At 40.1% G+C, this 8,464-nt stretch overlaps 1 long non-coding RNA gene across 1 annotated transcript; it reads left to right on the top strand.

Annotated features, from left to right (window-relative positions):
- The first annotated feature begins 204 nt into the window (after positions 1–204).
- Positions 205–2,391, top strand: LOC120317051. The gene is made up of 2 exons (XR_005559125.1): positions 205–343; positions 1,730–2,391. It is a non-coding gene; the product is annotated as an uncharacterized LOC120317051 (long non-coding RNA).
- The last annotated feature ends 6,073 nt before the right edge of the window (positions 2,392–8,464 follow it).

The following is an 8,464-nucleotide window of genomic DNA, read 5'->3' as shown; positions in this document are numbered from 1 at the left end:
TAAGCAGAGGAAACTCCTTGTTTTCACTTGATAAAGCCATCCATTTTTTCTTAAATCCATCCGTAGGGCGTAACATACATTAGCTCCCTTGCATTGAGCTGGTCAAACCTAATTGTCACTAAATTGGGTGGATAAATTGTTTTCTTATTGCACCGCTTAGTAATCACCATCTGGGTGGGGAATTATTTACAGGGTGTCTCTCTTGTGACACCAAGTTGGGAAATTCATTCTGGGTGTCTCATTCCTGGAGGCTATGCAACTGAGAGTATAAAAAGCTGGCTCCTTGAGGAAACATCTCAGAACATCTCCTCATTTCTGACATCTTCAAACCCTTTGGGAACCGGTAAGTTCTTACAAGGTTTCTTTGCAAGTGTGTAGAGGGATTCTGAAGAGGATCTCAACTCCATGGATTAAGAGCAACCTTCTAGCTTCCCTGGACTTGGGAAGGCATGCTTAAGAGGGAGGGTTGTCTTCAGGTCCTTGTTCTCCAGTGAAGACAGAGATGGAGTTTGGGTTGGCAAGCTGAGGGTCAGGAGATAGGGAAACCAAGCTTGTGAAAATTGCAGATGAAAGTCAGGAACCAAGCTAGCAGAGTTTCAAAAGCAGAAGTGCCTCCAGAACATGGATGACGTTTCACTGAAGGAGAATGGTTTAGGATTGGGAAAAAGGCGAGTTGAATCCACCTCTGCTGAAGACACAGGACATAGTCCAGGTGCTATTGTCCCCGAGTTTGGCATTGGATCTTCTCCTCAGCGAAGGAGAACCATTAATCTCTGGAGTCAACGTATTCCAGAAGACCTTCTCCTTTCCTTCTGTTCCTCTTCCCCTTCCCCAGGAGCTAATATTTTTCAAGCACAGGAATAGCAGTTCTCCCAAACCAGAGATGAAGATTAAGACTATAAGAGATGGATATTATACCAAGCAACAAAGGCAATCTCTAAAGATAATCTTTTCTACTCTTAATAATGTCTTGTGTAATATATATTGCGATATAACAAAGATCTATTGTAGAGCAATATGCATTGTTTCTATATTGTATAAATATATGCAGCAGCTGAACAGAACATTTTAGGCAATATTTTATCATGTCATGCATATTTCATATTAGAAATTCTACTCCGTTCTCTAGAGAAATGCGTATTATTTGCACATTGCATTAATATATGCTGTGCATAAAACAGCCCTTGTTTTCTAATGCAATATATTTTACAAAATCTGCTAATGTATGTGGCATGTTAATGCAACATTTTATACAATATTTTATGCAATACATATTTTATACTCAATATTTCTAGAGTTAATACATATTGTGGAGGGATGTATTTATGCAGGGTATAAAATATCCTTTAATATATGGTATGTTCTAAGGCAATAATATTATGCATAAATATATATTTCAAAGAGATGGACACTGGTTTGTCCAGTACTTTATATTGCACTATCCTGCATGATTATTAAATTATTACAGAACTGTTCCATACATCAGAGAGCAAAATGTATTATTAATACATTCTCCCTCCTATATCCACTGCCTTTTTCTAAACTTTTTTAAAATTATCTTTGGTAGTTTCCATTGTAATAAGTACCTGTTGGAGCCTTTCTATCCATAGATCTCTTTTCAGTAGAACATTGAGGACACAACCCCATCCATCCTGGTGGTGATGTTCTTCTGACTGTGGTCCTCACCTCTCATAACTTCTCCTCTTGGTCCTGATTCTTCTCATTTCAGCCTCTCTCCAACATCCTAAGATGGCTGCCAGCCGTTCAATGTGGAACGAATGCTACGCTCAATGTCCAGCTTCAACTGTGACCATCCAGCCACCACCTTTCGTCCTCACCATCCCAGGACCTGCCCTCTACTGTCCTGACCAGCCTCTGGGCATTGAACAGCACAACCCATGTGCTGCATATCCTTTGCCCTTGACAAGGGGTGGCTCCAACTTCAACAGCTTCTATTCCCAAGCTTTGCCGAGTGCCAACTTCAGCTCCTCCACCTATCGGTCATCTTATTAACCCCCCTGAGCATGACGATGAAGTCCTTCTCCATCAGTGGACTTTCTGGAAGCCAGCCAGTTGACCATTTACAATGATACACCTGTTTCTTTCCACATTCACATCTAAGCCAGACCTAACTCCTTTCCTCTCTACGTTTGACAAGCCACCAGACTCTGGTTACCCTTCCACTGAATTCCCAAAACAGAGAAAGATCCTTCTGTACAGATCGGATATGATTCCATAGCTGGTTGAAAGGGGACCTATGGAAGGTTGACAAGAGGAAAACCCAGTTCTGGGGATGGAAGTCCATCCTTGCAGTCAAATGTTCATCCTGTAAAACATGTTCTCATGTGTCTTTGTTCATATTAAAAAAATCTCTAAGGTTGCATTCCAAAACTTTGTCTGTTTTGTTTATTAAGCAACTAATGGAAACCTTTAGAGTTTCCAGAGGTTCTAGGCTCTTGGGAAAGGCCATTTACGCATTTTAACCCCTTCCCGTATTTGAAACATTTCCATCTCATTCCCAGTTATTTTTTTTAAAAAGTGCATTTGGGGTCATTTTTAGATCCCAAGTTTGAGATCTAAAAGCTAGCATACTCCATATCTCCTGCAAGATGGAGAAACCTGATAGTATCCACTTCCATCTGGACAGTTTCAGTTGCCCTAATTGTCCATCCCTTTGGAAAAAGAGTGCAAATTTGGGATAAATCCATTTGAAAATAAAACGGAATCCATATGATAGGTCTTCTATAACCTTGATCCATAATATCTCCTCAGGTTCTCAACCAAAACTCTGACCCACAGTTTTTCCATAAAAGTTGGAAAGCGAAGCTTATTGAACATCACCACTAAGCCCCATAACCTTGCAACGTAGACCCATTTTTTTTGCATTCAGCTCACTCTTAGGAGAACATTTTGTAGAGACTACCATCAACACCAAAGCGACGATGTTCTTACTCGGGCCTCAGGTCCAAACGATGGCAAAACAATCCCTCGCTAAAGCTGTTTGGTTGTTTCTTGAGTTTCTCTGTTTTTGAGTTGGGGAGGGGATGAGTGTTCGATGGGAGGGATCTTCATTCCTTTGAATTACCTCTAATCTTTCTGTAGAAACCAGTTTATAGCAGGAATGTTTTGTACAATAGAGTTCCGTGCACCTCCAACAATGTTCAAGCAAAGCAATTAGAAGGAGGTAAATAAATAAATAAATTAAATTAAATTAAATTAAATAAAGGAATAAAGGAATGAATGAATGAATGAATGAATAATTTTTTAAAAAAATCTGGAAGGTTGAGAATCAGATATTAAGGATTAATCTTTGCAAATGTATGAACAGGTTAACAGAAAAACAGAGCTGGACAGGGACCTTGGAGGTCTTCTAGTCCAACCCCCTGCTCACCATATACCATTATACCATTTCAGACAAATGGCTGTCCAGTCTCTTCTTAAAAGCTTCCAGTGATGGAGCATCCACCATTGCTATAATACAATTGCAGCAAATCATTTAAGAAATGCCCAAGGGTCTTATTTGATCATAATTCAGCTCCAGATATCAACCCCTCTGCTATTGCTAAACAAACTATATTCTCAAATGCCTGAAATCTCAATGGAATATAATATTTTTATAACCCCAAACAAGTCCAATTTGGCTCAAATGTACTACATTTAAAATACTTGACGTGGCTCCTCTGTTGTTAGGCCTAGAGTCATACAAATTTATATCGTGTATTTCTAAAACCACATTTTTTTTCCCAACAGTCCTGCGGTCTAGAAACTTGTTAATGTTTTTATCTGGATTGTTTCCCCAAAATCTAATCTTTGCTCCCTGTAGAACTAGAGAGCTTAAGTGTGGCTTTTTAATTTTTAATGATTCAGCTTTTGAATGATAAAAATCTGTGGGCTGCCGTGAAATTATTCTACCCAACAGGTAGCATTGAATGAATATTTAATATTTAGGGAGGCCCTGCTAACTAATTGGAGCAATTTTGAAGGTAGTCAAGGAGGCTTATGGAGTTTCCTTGTTAGATACGGATATGTCTAACCTGGAAGAAAGAACTAGCTTGAATAAAATGTTGCTGAGATTCCATCAAGCAACTTGTGAAGACCTTCTCTGGAATTCCTGAAAAAGTCAAGGAGGTCAAGAATGATCCACCAACTTTCTTATTTTGCCATTCTGGTGTGGGTCAGTTCAAATTTCAATGAGCTGAGGATACCAACATTTATCTGGATGTGCAACTGATGGTGTTTTGAAGGGAGAAGGACCACGTACCTTAATTCCTCCCTTCTTAATCCAGAACTCAAGGAAGTACCAGATATTTGTCTCTTCATCTTGATTCTTGTCATTGGACAAACCACAGATGAAAGCTGACAATATTTGAGCATGGTTTGAGTCAGTTGGAAGGAAGTAGCAGGAGGGTGTAACACTCACATATCATTATCTTGAGATTTGCAAGACTCCTGGGTTCATAAATAGGTTGGGCAATTCATTGCTATAATTTGAGGTTTCTCCCACAAGGAAATTATCTCCTGGGAGGTATAGGAAAAGATAAAAACTTGAGAGATGTTTCTAGACTTGCTTTATCTTGGTTTGTCCTACGGTTCCCTCTAAGGAGGAAGGGTAAACAAATTGGAATATTTTATTTTCTTCTGCATTCAATGCTCTTATCTTAAAACGTCCTAAATTCAGGAAGGGTGTTTTAAGCTGGGAGGGGAACATCTGGAAATGGTTCAGGGTGAGGGTCAAGCTGTCAACTAGATAGAGAAGATAATGTGGGGTACTATAGGTTATGAGGTTAGGGAGGACAGGAGCCCAGAGATAGTTCCATCACCCCACTTGGTGGCAGTCCCAACCTCATGGAACAAATGTCCTCCTGAGGTCCAGGTGACCCTCATCTGGATTTCAGAAGTGGTAAAGATCCAACTCTTTGAATGTTGAAGACTTGATCTTCTGTTGCACATCATGTTGGTCTTCCTTCAGCTTTAATTTTGTTGAATTAGTTGACTTTAACCACCAACTATTGTACTGGGGTCCTTTGCAATTTTATGCCATTTATTGTCAGTGTTGAGTTTGTAGGTGGCGTACAAGTATGGATCAATTCATCCAGCAGGTAGACAACTGATAAAAATTGCTCCCACAGATTGATGAAAATGGTTACTTTCGTGATATTAAAAGAAGAGACTAATAAATTCATAGAAAATCAAGTTATCAGCAGTTCTGTTTTGGCCAGTATCCAAAGGTGTGTTCTCCTGAATGTGACAGGTGAATTCTGAAGTCAAGAAGACAGTATTTTACTTAAATCCAAACCAATGGACCTGCTTTTGCCACTACAGATGATAAATATGGTCACTGTTTCATTTGGTAAATAACTCATTGTACATAGTTATAAGACTCTGCTTCTTATTTTTCTTTCCATTTCAAAAAATATACAAATCTGGTGGGGCCTCTCCACTGACTGAAGAACATCTAGATTTCAACCAGAACTTCTTTAGAACTATAAATATTCCTTTCTGAAAACTTAGAGAGCCCTTTATTCAATTACAACGAGACTGGTCTGAACAGACCCAAGAAATGGCTTGCCTTCAGAAGTTGTGGGTGCTCCATCGCTGGAGGTTTTTAAGACGAGATTGGACAACCATTTGTCTGAAATGGTCTAGGGTCTCCCTCGTGAACTGGAAGACCTCCAAGGTCCCTTCAGACTGTTATTCTGTACATCCCAAGGATTTCTTGACGTGTGAAAGCATCTTCTCTTCTTAATGTTAAGGCCAACATTTTCATTCTGGGATGTCAGCAAAACATATAATCTGGAGGACTACTGGCACCACATCTGTTGGTTGGGTATTCCTGCTTAAAAAGCAATTTCAGGTGATGAAGTAATGTTGCTTCTAAGAATAATTCCATTGGAAATGAGGTTGGCCAATCATGCTGTTCAGCTGAGTTTGGAAGATGATTGTGAATTAAGTATTCATATTTGTATCATCAGAGACAGGGAGCTATTAGCTTTAAAGAACCTTGGGGAGTTCCTCGTGAAAATTTATCGACTCAGCAAGACAACAATCCCACCATCCCAAACAAAATTCTCAAACGTGCCCCCAGGCTGTCAGATGAATGCTATAAAGAGTTCATCCCGCAGACTTTCTTCCATCTTCGCATCTACTTTGAGGATTCAGGTAAGTACCTTCACAATCTGGGGCATTTCCTTGGTGCGTTTCTATGTTTAGGTGCAGGAAGATGTTTGGTGATGTCTCTTAGGATGAGAAGATGTCTCTTCTCGTGTTCTAGTAATTGTACTGTCCTTCAATAGAGAATAAATTGTGATTGCGTAGCTGCCAAGAGCTTCTTGAATCTGATTTTGGTTTTAAAGGTAGGGAAATCGGCATAAGAAGTTTAATGATCTGGGGTTTCTTCTCCACAAGAAAGAATAAAACCTTAGAATGAGGGACTCAAGGTTTAGATGAATGTAGAACATCACAGTCCATTCCATTATCCCCTAAAACGCAATTCCTTTGGCCCCTAGAATGGATCAGTCCAAAATTCCAAGATCCATCTTACATCTCTAGAACAAAACTATCCACAGCCACTTCATGTTTCCACCACCTTCCAAAACATGAAGTCATTGCTGTGTCACCATTTCAATCTCTGCTCATGGTGTTGAAAAGCCTAGATTTTTCATCAGGTCCAACTAAGACCTTCTAGGCTCTGTCCAAGACTGCTAACGCAGCTGTATTAATATAGGATTAGGATTAAACTTGGTTAGGTTTTGGTGGTGGATGTGGGTGACTTAGGCTGTTCACCTATAAAGCCCAATCAGGATCAGGGCTTAGGTAATTATAAGATGCCGGTTGAAGGTTGTTACCTATTGAGAAAGGCGACGAGAGAAGAAATGTCTTGTGGAGATGTTTCTTTGCAGGTAAGGGTGTTTCCCACTCCCAAGCTTGTGTAAATTTGGTTTTCAGGATGATTCATAATCTACACACGGCTTGGATGTTATTGTCCCTATTGTCTGTCTTAGCGTCGCTTGCTGCGATTCTTTCTAAAGTCCTCTGAGGTGGAAGCAATCAAAAATTCCAAAATCAAGAAAGGCATTAAATGAAACCCAGCCCATTCGGAAGGTCACCCTATTGTGCATTTCCCAAACTCTGAAAACAAAGTAAATTATCACTTAATTGCACATATTTGCAATGTGCGGCATGCATCTTAAAGGATCCGAGTCTCTTTGTTTGCAGATCTGTCACTGAACTTCAAAATGTCTGCTGGCTCCAACATGAGGGACCATTGCACCTTCTCGTGTCCTCCTTCAACGGTGACAGTCCAGCCACCTTCTTTTATCCTCACCATCCCAGGTCCTACCATCTGCTGCCCTGACCAGTCACTGTGCATTGAGCAACACAATCCGTGTGCCATCAACAACCAACGCCATGCCCAGCAAACAAATCGGGTTTCCAGCTTCTACTCCAGAGCTCTGCCAAGCACTCCCTACAGTCCCAGTATTTACTGGTTCTAGATGGGAGGAAAAATTGCAACTATCTTGGTTTGTTTCGTGATCTTTCAGGAAGCTGAAGACCTACTGTAGCCTGATCTGATTTTGTTTATTGGAAGCTTTTGTTGCAGTAAGATGCTTACTTCATGTTTATCCCCTGCTTTGTGGGGCTTTCTTGTTTCTTGGAATTGCTCAAAATAAACAGGGCTGATTGAACAGAGATGTTCTTACTGTGTAAACTCTGAGGAACCTTGTATAAGATCCAATGTCTTGACGTCTAGCTCCTTCTTTTTGGTTATTTAAATACTTGAGGTTATAACATCAATGTTCCCTCACTCCCAAAGCGTTAAAACTGCCAATGCAAATGAGTATGTAAATTGTGTAATACTAGTAAGCATTCACACTCCACTAGACAAATCTGTTTTATAGAACAAATCTTTTCCAGCTAACGTGGTGATGGAATTCCACCACCCAACTTCTCATATGGGATGTTCCAGTCAGGCACTTCCTGTTTATGGACAGGAAGTCTGAGATATTAGGGCCCCAATTTTCTACAATCTGGATTTGGGGTTGTGCTCACTCATGGGTCAAGCCAAAAAGTAACTTGGTTTTAACTTGGCTATGCCTTCAGAGATTTCTGGAAGGTGTTGCATCACGTAGCTCTTAAGCTTGACTGGACCCTCATGGAGAAATACTAGGAAGTTTTTCACTTGCACATGCTTCAATTTCACTGTTCCACACCTACATGGAAGATGTGGTCCATCCACCCACTGCACAAAACCATATTTATTTTTTAAGCTTAGTTTCTGGTGTACACCGTAATGTTATTGAATATCGAATTACAAAGATGGGTTTATGAAGACCTACTAAACCATCCAATGGTCAACTGAAGAATGAAACAAGCAAACAAACTACTCTGAATTGTTGAGTTTGCAGAAGTCCTGGACATGTGATCCATAACCTCTCTGGATGATCATAAATGGATTTACCAGGGG

This window comes from Crotalus tigris, unplaced genomic scaffold, assembly GCF_016545835.1.
Source record: "Crotalus tigris isolate CLP2741 ecotype Arizona unplaced genomic scaffold, ASM1654583v1 scf7180000019553.37968852642:3898890, whole genome shotgun sequence".
In the NCBI taxonomy this organism is placed as follows: Eukaryota; Metazoa; Chordata; class Lepidosauria; order Squamata; family Viperidae; genus Crotalus; species Crotalus tigris.
This window is presented reverse-complemented; position numbering and strand designations above follow the sequence as displayed.